This window comes from Empidonax traillii, unplaced genomic scaffold (assembly GCF_003031625.1).
Source record: "Empidonax traillii isolate 1590-97213 ecotype Southwest subspecies unplaced genomic scaffold, ASM303162v1 scaffold167:size2001844, whole genome shotgun sequence".
Lineage (NCBI taxonomy): Eukaryota > Metazoa > Chordata > Aves > Passeriformes > Tyrannidae > Empidonax > Empidonax traillii.
Genome location: NW_020955360.1, coordinates 1328126 through 1340281, shown reverse-complemented (window position 1 = coordinate 1340281; position 12156 = coordinate 1328126). Strand labels below are relative to the sequence as shown.

Sequence of the window (12156 nt, the reverse complement as noted above, 5' to 3'; positions counted from 1 at the left end):
GAGTAATGAGAAAACTTTTGGTCTCCATTATCAAGGTATTGAACAGCTAAATAATAATTAACCATCTTAACACCTTCAAAGAGCTTTGACTAATCTATAAGACAGGAATGTCCTTTACAAACATTGTGTTGACTTGTCCTTGTTATTCCATACCTTCATGCACATCTGCTAATTTAATTCTGTAATGTAAAGTCAGCTAAATTGGCTGGCACAGACAAATTAGAGTCTGCCATTCCCAGACTCCTTCAGACATCTTTTTTGCAAGATGAGGTCATATATGCCTCATTCTTCCTTCAGGTTAGATTCCTCAAGTATGAATACCACCTGGTCCATGTTATTTGTTGACATAATCACTAACTTATTTTAAAAGCTCTTCAGTTTGAAATAACTGCCTCAAGTTCAACCTTCTTAGAAAAAGATTATGTTGTAGACTCTTGAAACTCTCCTGAGGTGAATTCACACAGGCTTTCCCCTTACAACTAATCTTTTCTGGACACTCCTTAAAACTACAATTATATATTGCGCGTATAGATCCTCTGCACAATTCCTGCTTCTGATGCATTTGAAACAGGTGTTAGTCATGTAACTTAATGCATTTTAGGTAAGGAAAAAAAACAAAAACACATTTACTAAGTTCTCATCATGGTATACAAATTTAGGCAGAATGAAAATAAAGTATTTTTTCCTTTGAAGTACTATGCATCTACATTTACATAATAAATTGCAGTCCATAGCAACCCCTCCTCCCGAAATAATTAAAAGACCTCACCAAAATAAATTTTTTCTATATTAAAAACGATTTAGGTCACTAAATTAAGTGACCAAAGGTTGGGAAAGCCAGAAGGCTGCCCATGAAACCTTAATTCAGACCTCTTGTGCATGTGTATTGCAACCCTGTACTTAATTATGAGCATGTCTGCAGAACACCAGGCTCAATTTGGAACATTTGAAATTTTGTAGTGGCAAGCATGTGACTGGCTAATTATGTCACCTCCTGTGTTCTCATCCATTTACTCCTTTACTTTCTAGGGTCTCTCTTGTGCTCATCCCTGATCTTCTCTCATGTGGAGATTTCTCTTTCCCCAGTCTGTCTGAAACCCTTACCCTTAGACAGCCACTTTAGTAGTCAATCAGGTAAAGGTTGTTACCACAGGGTCATAGAAATTGCTAATTATTCCTTCAAAGGTTATTTGTGATTTTTCTCCAAAGTCGAGGGAAAAAAATTAAAAGAAAAAGGAATAAAAACAAAACAGGGAAAAAAAAAGAGATTGAAAAACAAGGAAACAAAAGTTTCCAGGTTGAAACAGTAAATAAGGAATCGAGGTCAGTCTTCACGATATCACAAACCTGTCTTCTTACAAGGGATCAGCTCTCAAATTACAAGCTTTACAAAGAGACAGTTATAGCTGAAAGCAAAAGGAGGGGAAGGATCATGATGTATTTATAAATAAAGTTGCAGTGGACATTCTGGAAAACTGATGATTTTTTATTTAGTTTGTGATAAAATCTCTACTTTCTGGCTGCTTCTCTTGGAAGAAGACCTCACCAGGCCAGGTTGGTGAATTTGCTCTTCCCATAGACTTATGTTACTGTCAAACTGTAATGTTGTTCGAAAAAGTTTTCCAGCAAAACTAACAAAAAATTGAAGCACTAGGGCTTATGATACTACTACAGTGGACTAAAAGCAGTATTTCCACTCACTTCATGGGTAATTTTAGACCCTAAAAGGCTAAAGCAATAACTATTCAATTTTTTTTTCCCCCGGAACATGAAAATTCAAAGAAAATTTGAGCAAGAAAAACATACTATTTTTCTAAATGAACTGGAAATACTGCTTTTAGTCCACTCTAGTAGTATCACAAACAACACTGTTTCCATTTTCAAGTCAATCTCAATATCCCAAAACTTATATTTTCAAAAGAGTTGCTAAAAATGGGAGTTACTCTCCTGAGTGCTTCAGTCTTTAGAGTCTTTCTGATCCTTTCCCATACACTGTCTTTGCAATCATTGGCAGTATAAACTTGATTTCTTAAAAAAAAATCAGATTTTGTTCTTCTTATTTGATTTCAGGAGTTTTAATAATTTAAAAAACCCTCAAAATTGTTATAATACTCTATGCTGAGCCATGCTGCAGGGTACAATGGATTTACTTCGAATGGGATAAGAAAGCAGAACTAATTTACCGAAAGTAAGGCACATTAAAGTGCAGTAAAATCAAACACTCATGACTTGAGGAACATAACCGTGCAGATATTTTTTCCCATAGCCTTACTATGCAGGCAAGTCCATATCGTGGGAGATTTTTAATGTGTGGCCTTCAAAACCTACCACACAATGCTGCTGTGGGGATTAACTGGTTAAGATTTGTAAAGTGCTTTGAAGATTATAAGGCATTAAGTTGCATAAGTGCTAAGCACTATTATTTAATACTTAAGTATTATAACCAAGCTTTACAGGACAACTCACGTTCACCTCAATAGAACAAGTCTTTGTGATTTCACTACAGTTGTTGCAAGAGGTAAAGCAAGCAGAACAGACCATAAGAGGGAAATTCCTTTCTTGTTTCACTCTCAGAGACTAAAGTAAGATATAACTGGAGTGGTGTTGTAGAAAAATTAACTGAAAAATAATTATTACGAAATGCGATAGTAGAAATCGACATAAAAATGCAGGGCTCTTTAAGGTCCCAGTTCTGTCATTTGTACTTAAATTATGTTCCATCTTGCCCAGGTAGACCCATTGACTATTGTTGCAGAAGTACAACTCCAAACCCCAAACCCATACCTGAGTGACAGTAGGAATAGGTAAAATTTGTACATTCTAAGTTGTACTTCATACATATTTTAGCTTAGTTAAGTGAGAATTTTGGAAGAAAGATGAACACTGAGTGTTGTCTTTATCAATCAGATTGAGAACAGCTTTTTTTGATACAGTTGCTTTGTTGAGTTTCATTTTGGTATCAGCCTTCCTCTCCCTTGTTTTGTAATGTCAATTTTTCATAGCAGAAGAAGTTGTTGGGATTTTTGTGTAGCAAACGGACAAAGCATTTGTTAATAAAATAACAATGCAAAACAGAGACAATACGATGGAATTTTGAGCTGAAGTATATTAGAGACAGAGGAACAGAAGTGTTTCAGGACTGCTGACAGGCACATACTGTAGAGGTTAGGTTGGGCATATAGTTGGACCCTGAGCTGCATCCCAGCATCTTGAAGTCACAGAGACCTTATTGGCATGCAGGGAAGCAGAGTTTGGTTTATTTACCTTACAAGGACTAATTATTATTCAATGGCAGTGTCTTTGCAGGACAAGACACTGAGTACTTATATTTCTTGTCTCTGCAACACTGCTGCAGACATTTCACAAGGACAGACTTTTCAAGTATATGCGTTTCCTCTCTGTGGCTAAAAACAAAGATTATTTTCCTATAGTGTTTTGACATTTTGATCTGAGTTGAAGCATATAATACAAAATCATTTCACTGGAAGTCTCCGGTATGACCTGAAATTCATTTTTAGAGATAAGTAAAGGTGAAAGAGGGAAAACAGAAAGTGAATAGTGTACTTGCACAACAGAGATTCATGTCCTTTTCTGGGTCAAGGTAGCTGCAGGTCCCTAATGCTCCTACTTCTCTTTGGAAAGCATAAACTTTGATTCCTCTATTAAATTACCAACAATTATTGTGTCACAGGCAGGAGACCAAATTATTTGTCCCAAAACACAAATAAACTCCATGAAAAAGCCAGAGTTCAATTTAGCTTTCTAGACACTGATCTCTGTCCCAGACTGCTTTCATTTAGACACAGCTTAAAACAGGCTAGAACAGTGCAGTTCAGAGAAAAGGTCGTACAGTGGCAAGTTTGACACTGCACACCCTTGTTTCACAGTGTCTTACCAGGTTTCTGACCAGCTGCCCCAGGAGATGTGGGAAACTGGAGATAGTACACTTCATTCAGATTCAGCTCCTTAAGCTCAAAAGTGTTTGCACTGAGATTCAGGGCTTCTTTGTTCTCAGCAGGTTTTGTAGGTTCTCCAGTCTTTTATCTGAGGCTCCACTCACGTCCACAGTTGCTCAGCCATCTCAGTGTCACACGAAAGTGTAACATTGTTTTCTTTTGTCTTTTTAGGAACCTTTTTCTTTGAGTTCCTTACTGCCTTGTGTTTTGTTTGAAGAGTGTTAAATCATAAAATGGCAGCTGCTCATTTTTCATTTTAGATTCAAATTATGGGTTAGTTACACTGTTGTTCATACCAACAGTCAACTACTTGACCTGCATTAGTATTCTTAATGTTCATTTTGTCTTTCTTATCTTCTCCTTTTCTCAGCTGGCAGACAGATGTGTTTAGAAAAGGACCTTAAATACTGTCCTTCTCTGCTGAACTATCTACCTGAACTACTGTGAATATGTCAGATCTCTGGTGTCCTAAGCTCCCAGCAGAAACTATATTTTCCTGAGCCTGTTTAGTCCTCTGTCTTTTTTCCTTCATCCCTAGGGCTACTGTTCTTCCCACATACGCACATCCGGTAACTGTCAGGATCAAATAGACCATGACCCAAAGCACTGAGCTCTGTTTTCTTATGCATCAACTCATTTCATGGGGGACAGAGCGGGTCCTAGGGAGGTTAGTCTAATTTAACTCCTTCTGATCACTAAGAAGCAGAAAATATATGTGATGTGCTCCAGATAGACCTTCTAGTCTAAAATGCATCAGAGCTAGGAAAAGTCTCACTTTAGCTGCACATGTTTATAATGCGAATTTCTATCCTAAGAAGAGAAAAATGTTCTCTCTTGGCAAAAAAAGCTGTTAACATCAAAGAGTCTGAATTTGAGTTCTCAATATTTCTAAACTTATTCCCATGATATTCCTCCTGCATAGTCAACCCAGTAAAAGGCTGAAAATGTTTCTCCTGCTCCTTTGTATTTAAAAAGAGATTGATGGAAAGGAATTTTTTTGGAAGCAGTACTTAGAGATGACTCGTAGAACCATTATATTCCAGGACCTTTTTCTGTTCTTCACCTTTGTCCATTTTTAAGTTAAAGTAACAAAGTGAAATGTCTTATGGTTCATTGTAAATATCAAACTGATTTTCTCTCCCTTCTTTTCAAGTTCAATTTAGTTTTATGAAAAGATATTTTTGGGGGAAAAAGGAACAAAAAAATGAAGAGAACATTACTAAAAATAAATCCAAGCAAAGAGCATGTGATGAAGAGTTGCAGAGCCTTCTCAGTCTGCAAAAACAGATTTAATAAAAAATGTGCTTTTTTCTCAACCCTATGACAATTAACCTAATATTAAGTAGAAAAACTCCCATTATTGTTATGGGTTGCCCAACAGGGGGTGGGATGGGCAAATCTCTATCCATTTTTATCACATTCTCACCAAAAACTTGTCCCTCATCCCCTTCATTCCAGAGTCTAGCTTTCTGCACCCTCCTATGAGCAAGAGGAAACTCAGATTTACCCATGTGAGTGGAAATGGAAGTGAGTGCTGAAGAACAATGAAGTGTCATTCTGGAGAGCACACCTCAAATATCTTTCTCAAAGGCCATCTCTAACTCCAGATAATACCTTGTTCACAAAAGAGGGTCTCCAGCTAATGCTGTGATAGATTCAGCTGTATGATTCAGTGATCAGAGAGTCTTCAGAATCTGGCTTTGGGGGCTGAAGAACAGACTGTATACCGTATACTACCCAAAATCTTCTCTCCTAAATCCCTGTGCCCCCTCCCCAGGCCACAGAACTGCAGGTGTGCAGGTGTATGAAGGCTATCATAGGCTATGCCCTGGATAGGAATTAAGCCAATTATTAGGTCCTGGAAATCTTATTCTCTTTCCATATCTGAAACTTTTCAGTACACTGTCCAAGAAGGATAAAAGCCTTCAGGAAAATCCTGACAAGGCTTCTGAACTGCTATTACAGCCCCTTCCAGTTTCAGGCTACTTGAAGTTTAGGCAGAAAAGAACACAACCTCACTCAGAAATTTTTCATCTTCATTCCACGTAATAGCTCCTTCAGCCTTTTCTCCCATAAAGATCTGCACTGAACAGGGGGACTCACAGCAGTCACAGGGCAGTAAGCACTGAGTTGCTATCCTGCTGGCTAAAAGCTTTCCTGTGTGGCAGTTTTAGTACTGGGAAATGGAATTATGGAACTAACTGCATTTTGGAAAGAGTTGCCTGTAATTTCCAGCTGTGTCTTTAACAGAGGTTTCCACTTAATTGTTTCCACTTTTCTTCTCTTTTCATAACAAATCATCCATCTTGAAGATGCACTTCCTTTATTTCACTGAAGCTGTAGATTCACTTTTCTTATACCTCTGAAGCAGGATCCTAATACCAGTAAGACCACCCAAAATACACAACAGAGCTTCAGTAAACTTTGAAATGGCTAACCATTTTAGACTTACCCATACAGCTAGCTCACTTTCTGAGGACTTTCAGATTTCTCCTTTGGAAGCAAGCTGTTGTTGCCAGCAGGGAGGAGAAGCAAACATGTTGCTCTGTTGATCTCATTTGGAGCTTTTGGGCTTTAAGAGAGTGACCAGTAGCAGGAGAAGCACCTGGCATAAGGAGTTAGAAAGATGTGGTTAAAATGCAGTACTCCCAACATCTTTAAATTAAAAACCTGTGTAAAATGTTCTTCTTGAGCACTTTAGGTTAACATCTCTATGTTTTGACAGGAATTGCAACAAAGATCTGAAGGAAAATGTCTGGTCTGTACCAGGGAGGGTCAAGATGTTGAGTGTAATTGCTCTCAGAGAGGGACAAGGAGCAGGGAACTGCCTTACAGGAAAAATGCCCAGCCTGTGCTCTCCTCTGAGCCAAGCTCAGGAATTGTCTGGCAAAATCATTACTGGCATCTGCCAAAATACTGCAGGAAGCATGCTAACAGCTATACAGCTTGGACAATGAAGCACAGTGGCTGAGCCTAAGCCCCTATTTTGATTTAATCCTTGCCAGTATAGATGCAGACCTAGATCCTGTTATCCTAAAAAGAATCCTGTGTCCTGCTGTCTCTGATGTGGCTTCAGTTCAGGCATACCCACCCCTCACAAACAAAAGCCATGTAAGACATGCCACAAAACAGATTTTTCTTTCCAGATCCAACAGATTACACTGAGGCAATTGCTAATCACCTTAAGAGATGACAAGCTCTGAAAGCTGCTCACTCATGGAAAGTAATGAGTTAGTTGAAAACCAGGAATAAAGTTGTGACTAAAAGGACACTATCGCAAGAAAAATGTTCCTCCTCTTATTTCCTATTTTCTACAGCTAGAAAATGTGTTTCTGCTTGTACAGCATTATGATCATGTATCATTCACAATCCTTACAGCTATCTCATGACTATCTTCTTACTCTAATGCAGCCTGTAACCTTCTCTGGATATGTTTAAACAGTAAATTATTTTGCTTCTACCAGTTTAACCACTACCGATCACACTTGTCACATGGCTCTGCACTAGTTCTGCATCCACAGTGCAGATTTTTAGAGCTTGCTAACCACATCTCTGCACTTGGACAACATATACAATTCCCACTAAATCAGACAAATGGATGCTGCTGAGCCATCTGTTTGAAGATATGTTTAGTTATATAACCTAAGCTACAAGTATTTCCTCACAAATGAAGACACCTCAGCTTAGATGGCTACCGAGAGGGGACTGTGCACAAGACTGGAAAAAACAATGTAGGAACTGTACAAGACTTGTGCCCTTCTGTGGCAGTTTGTGGAGGCCTGGCAGAATCCAGGCCTCCTACGCCATCACAAATGGCACTGAAGTCTATACTTAGACTAATGAACTGAACCCTGAGGTCTTTTGAGTGAGTCTCAAAGATCCCTTTAGTCGACATGAGATCTACTCAGACCTATTCTGAACTCAGATGGTGTTCAGAAAGCAGATCAGATGGCAAAATATAGGGATGCTGGGATTTAAAAGTATTTTTTAAAAAATGTTCTTTTTGGTCAATTCAGAGTAAGAATCACAAGACCAGACTCTGTTCCCAAATTTGCACTTGTTACCAAAGTGACGTGCCCATTAAGATTCTTGTGCTGCTTTAATAAATGCTTACAATCAGCACAACGAGAAATTTGACTTGCTTTCCTTGGTCTATTACATAGCGATGAACTTTTACATATTTGTGGAAGCGTGTAATTTGTTGACTTTTAATACAACTTCAAGGCATCAGTAGTTCTTGTATTACTTGTATGACTCCACAGTTTGGTTTATATCATATATATATATATATCTGTATATATGTATGTAGGCCATATTTTAATAATAGAAATAAACAACCAGAAATGTTGAGTGCTTTTCTCCAAGAGCCATGCTAATTTCCCTAGTTTCTGTTTGGTATTGTTACAAATAAAAAGTTTTTACTTTGTATACGTGTTCCACTTGTTCATTTAACTGTACTTTTCTGTTCTAAACAGACTTTCAATCTGTACTCATTATGAAACACTCTTCAAGCATTGCATAGTATGAGGGTTATAGCATCAGTCAGTAGACCCATGATTCTGCCTTGTCTATTTAGCTCAGCTCTCACACTCTAAACTCTTATCTAAGACTGGAGATCAGTTCAGTGGACATTCCAGCCCAAAAGGCTCTCTACCCCAAGATATAGGAGCTGAATTCAGCCCTGTGTCAGAAAGGCAGATTGTGTCACACCTTTTAAGCATATCCTTAAGTTTCTGTAACTTTTCCATGAGTATTGTTGACCTTATTTAGGAGTCTTGCGAGAAATTGGTACTCTCATGGAGGAAGATCATATGAACAAACCCTTCCAGAACTCATGCTGGTGTTGCAAACAGGATGTACAGTTGTCAAGATCAAAGGATCACCCTAAGGTCAATGCAAACTTTACATTCTGCTATGTACAGGTCTAGCTCAAAAAGGACTGACTGGCTGTTCCCAATGCAGGCAGCATGGATTTCTGAAGTGACTGCACACAGGAAAAAGGAAACCCATTCCTGTGTTACACCTCCAAGGCCCACAAGTTTATTGCTATTACTGTTTTACTTCCAAGAATTTTCAGGGCTCTACAGAAAAATTGTATTTCAGCAATGTTATGTGTTTGTCTGCTCTGAGTGGGAGAGATGGCAAGTTTTGAAAGAATTTGCCTCAATTGGAGAAAAATTATAGGTCTGAAACACAAACTACTTGTTGGTCAATGGCAGGCAGGTTCTTCATGTAACACTCTCCACTCTTAGGGACCATTATGCTGATGGGAATTTCCTTGCCTGCAGAGAGCAGGCTGTACATTCTCAGTCCAAGGCTGCCACAAGGACACCAAAAGACAAGGAAACATAGGGACAGGATTTTCACCCACAGAGAGGCCCTTCTAATCAGCACCACAGCCTTTATAATGTCTTCACAAAGGAACCCACTTCTAGCAAACTGATTTTTGCTGCCAGGAAGTTTTATCCACCCAGTCCCAGCTTGGTCCATAATATGCCACTGTTGTGCTGCTTCACTGATTACCTTTGCTTCCACAAAGTAGATGAAAGTGTGCAGGTTCTTATCTGGCAACACTTCCTTTCTTTCAGAGATAACGAGGCTCCATGGAGAGGAAGACAACATCAAAAAATCGCAAGGTATCAGCCAAGAGGAGGAGAATTGCCATTCCTTTGACAACCAGAGCATCTTCTCTCTGAAATAAAGTGCAATATCTGATACCTCCATTTACCTGCAGCTTCTTAAACAAGCAGCCCCTGCTTAGCAGATGATGCCTCAAATCACCATCAAGCCATGAGCTAGGTGCATTCCATGAACCATGAACTGGGTGCATTCCTTTCTACTTAGATGCATACTTGTGATTATTACGCTCACTTCTACAACAAGGAACAATTCTTTACCATCTGGAGTAAGGTAAACAATTAGCTTAAATATCTTTGAATATTTGATATTTTGTACAAAGTCTTGCAGAGAACATCTGAAATATAAACATTTACATTACACATATCAGTTACTGGTTTCCCTCTTTTATGTAAGAAGTCTTTATTTGTAAATATTTTCATTTTCCTTTATCTCACTTCTTTCAAAACTATAACACCTCTGTATTAGAAGACTGTATCCCCAGAATTTCAAATTTAAATACAATGAAAACAATAAAACTCTGAGGTTTTCTCCAGCCCACACAAATTCTCAAACCTAACGTTTAAAGAGCTATTCCTTTTGGCAACTTAGAAGCTTTTCAGTTTATTAGCCTTCTTATTCTAGAAATTTCAGGGAAGTGATTTTAGCAAATTAAATCCCATAAGCACACATTAAAAAAAATATTTGCCATCTTGGTTAAAATTTTAAAACATGATTGGGTCACTCTGTTTACTTCCATTGTCAATAATTTTATTTTGTAAAGAATTTAAGAGAATATTAGCAGAATCTTTCCTTAGTAGTTTATTTGCCAATATTTTGCTATTATACAGAAGTAGAGCCTTATTGGTCCCTATTTGATATCTCAATTAAAAAAAAAAAAAAAAAAAAAGACATCTCTGATGGATTCATCTCTGTTAACTTGGTAGCTAAAACTACCTGTCTGACCAAGTGCACTTACCTACCCAACAGTCCATACTCTCATATGGATAGCAGGCAGCTCCATCAGGCAACTTGTCCCACTCTAAAAAAGGTGGGATCATCTGCCTTCCAGGGGTGTCTCATACTGTCTGCTAAAAGGCTAATTCAACAAATAAAGTTGGAGCACATGTTTAATGTGCTCCAATGATGTGCTCAGATGACTCTGGTCACTCAGAGGAATATAGCCCCAACAAAGCTATGTGATTTGAGTAAAAAAGACAATTAATGAAAGAGTACTGTTTTATACTTTTTCCAAAACCACAAATATAGCAAAAAGCAAATACAGGGTCAGATTTTACTATCATCACTCACATTCAGTAGTGCATCCTAGTTAAGTTGTTACTGGCTACCAAATCAAACCTGTCTAAAGAAATTTAGCAAAATCAGTTGTTTGAGAGTAAGCATAAATTATTGACATAGTTTGTATTTGGATGATTAATGCGAGAGACCAAGTTGTTTATCCAAGGACCAAATTTAGACTCGGTCAATGGGAGTAGGCTACATAATACATCTGATGATCTGGACACAAGTCCCAAGTCTCCCTTGTTCTGTATAATGCTATATATCTGCCCAGTTACAAGCCTGAAGAAGTGCTTCTGCCAGTTCAGATAATTAAATTTTAAATCTAATGTTCATATGAATTTTTAACCTGCCATGAAAACCCAGGGTACATAAATCATTTACAATAACACATGAAGGCATTCTTTGACCAATCTGTCCCTCAGATCCTTTCAGAACTTTGAGATAAGCTAATACATGCCTTTGTAAAATTATGCCTCTTTACAGATCAAGAAAAGCTGGCTCTGCTTTATATGAAACACTTACATAGGCTTACCAGGAAAGAAGGAAGGGGAAGTGGTACACATATACTTCTTAGGAAGGACCATCTCAAAAAAGAAAATACAACATCCTTAAAGGCTTGATAAAGTTCTTTTCCTTGACTATAAGAAGTATGGTGCCGCCTGACCTAAAGAACAGCCTTTGCTGTTGTTACTGCTGATGTGGCAAGTTTGGTCTATTTTTCGGTTGGAATATTCATTTGTGTCACCTTTGGAAGAAGGGGCAGACAACTTGGAAGGACTTCAAGGATGTTGGGATATTATGCAGGGAGAAAATTAGAAGGGCCAAAGCCCAACTAAAACTTCATCTTGCAACTGTGGTAAAAGACAATAAAAAATGTTTCTATAAATAACATCAGCAACACAAGAAGCCTTTCCAGCCTTTACTGGATGCAGAGGGAAACACAGTGACAAAGGATGAGGAAAAGACTGAGGTACATAATGTCTTCTTTGCCTCAGTAAGACCAGTTCTCAGTGTACCCAGTCCACTGAGCTGGAGACATGAATGGGAAACAAAATGAAGTCCCCATAATTCAAAGGGAAATGATCAGAAACCTGCTACACCACTTAAACCCACACAAGTTCTTGTGGCCAGATGGGATCCACCCAAGCATACTAAGGGAGCTGATGGAAGTGCTCACTGAACCAGTTTCCATAATTAACTAGCAGTCCTGGCTAACTGAGAAGTCCCCATTTTCTGGAGTTTAGTAAATGAGATGCCTATCTACAAGAAGGGTCAGAAGGAG

The 12156-nt window shown here is 38.3% G+C and overlaps 1 protein-coding gene across 5 annotated transcripts in view; it reads right to left on the bottom strand.

The window, feature by feature from the left end:
- TRMT9B (tRNA methyltransferase 9B (putative)) overlaps nt 1-12156 on the bottom strand; it is a 92261-nt gene that overhangs the window by 19178 nt on the left and 60927 nt on the right. For 4 of the 5 annotated variants that reach the window (XM_027885530.1, XM_027885531.1, XM_027885533.1 and 1 more), the window contains one exon: nt 6409-6561. The gene's annotated coding sequence lies outside the window, so the exon portion shown is untranslated. Of the gene's footprint in view, nt 1-3895; nt 4081-6408; nt 6562-12156 lie in introns of all 5 variants that reach the window. The other variant, XM_027885532.1, reaches the window with a different exon arrangement.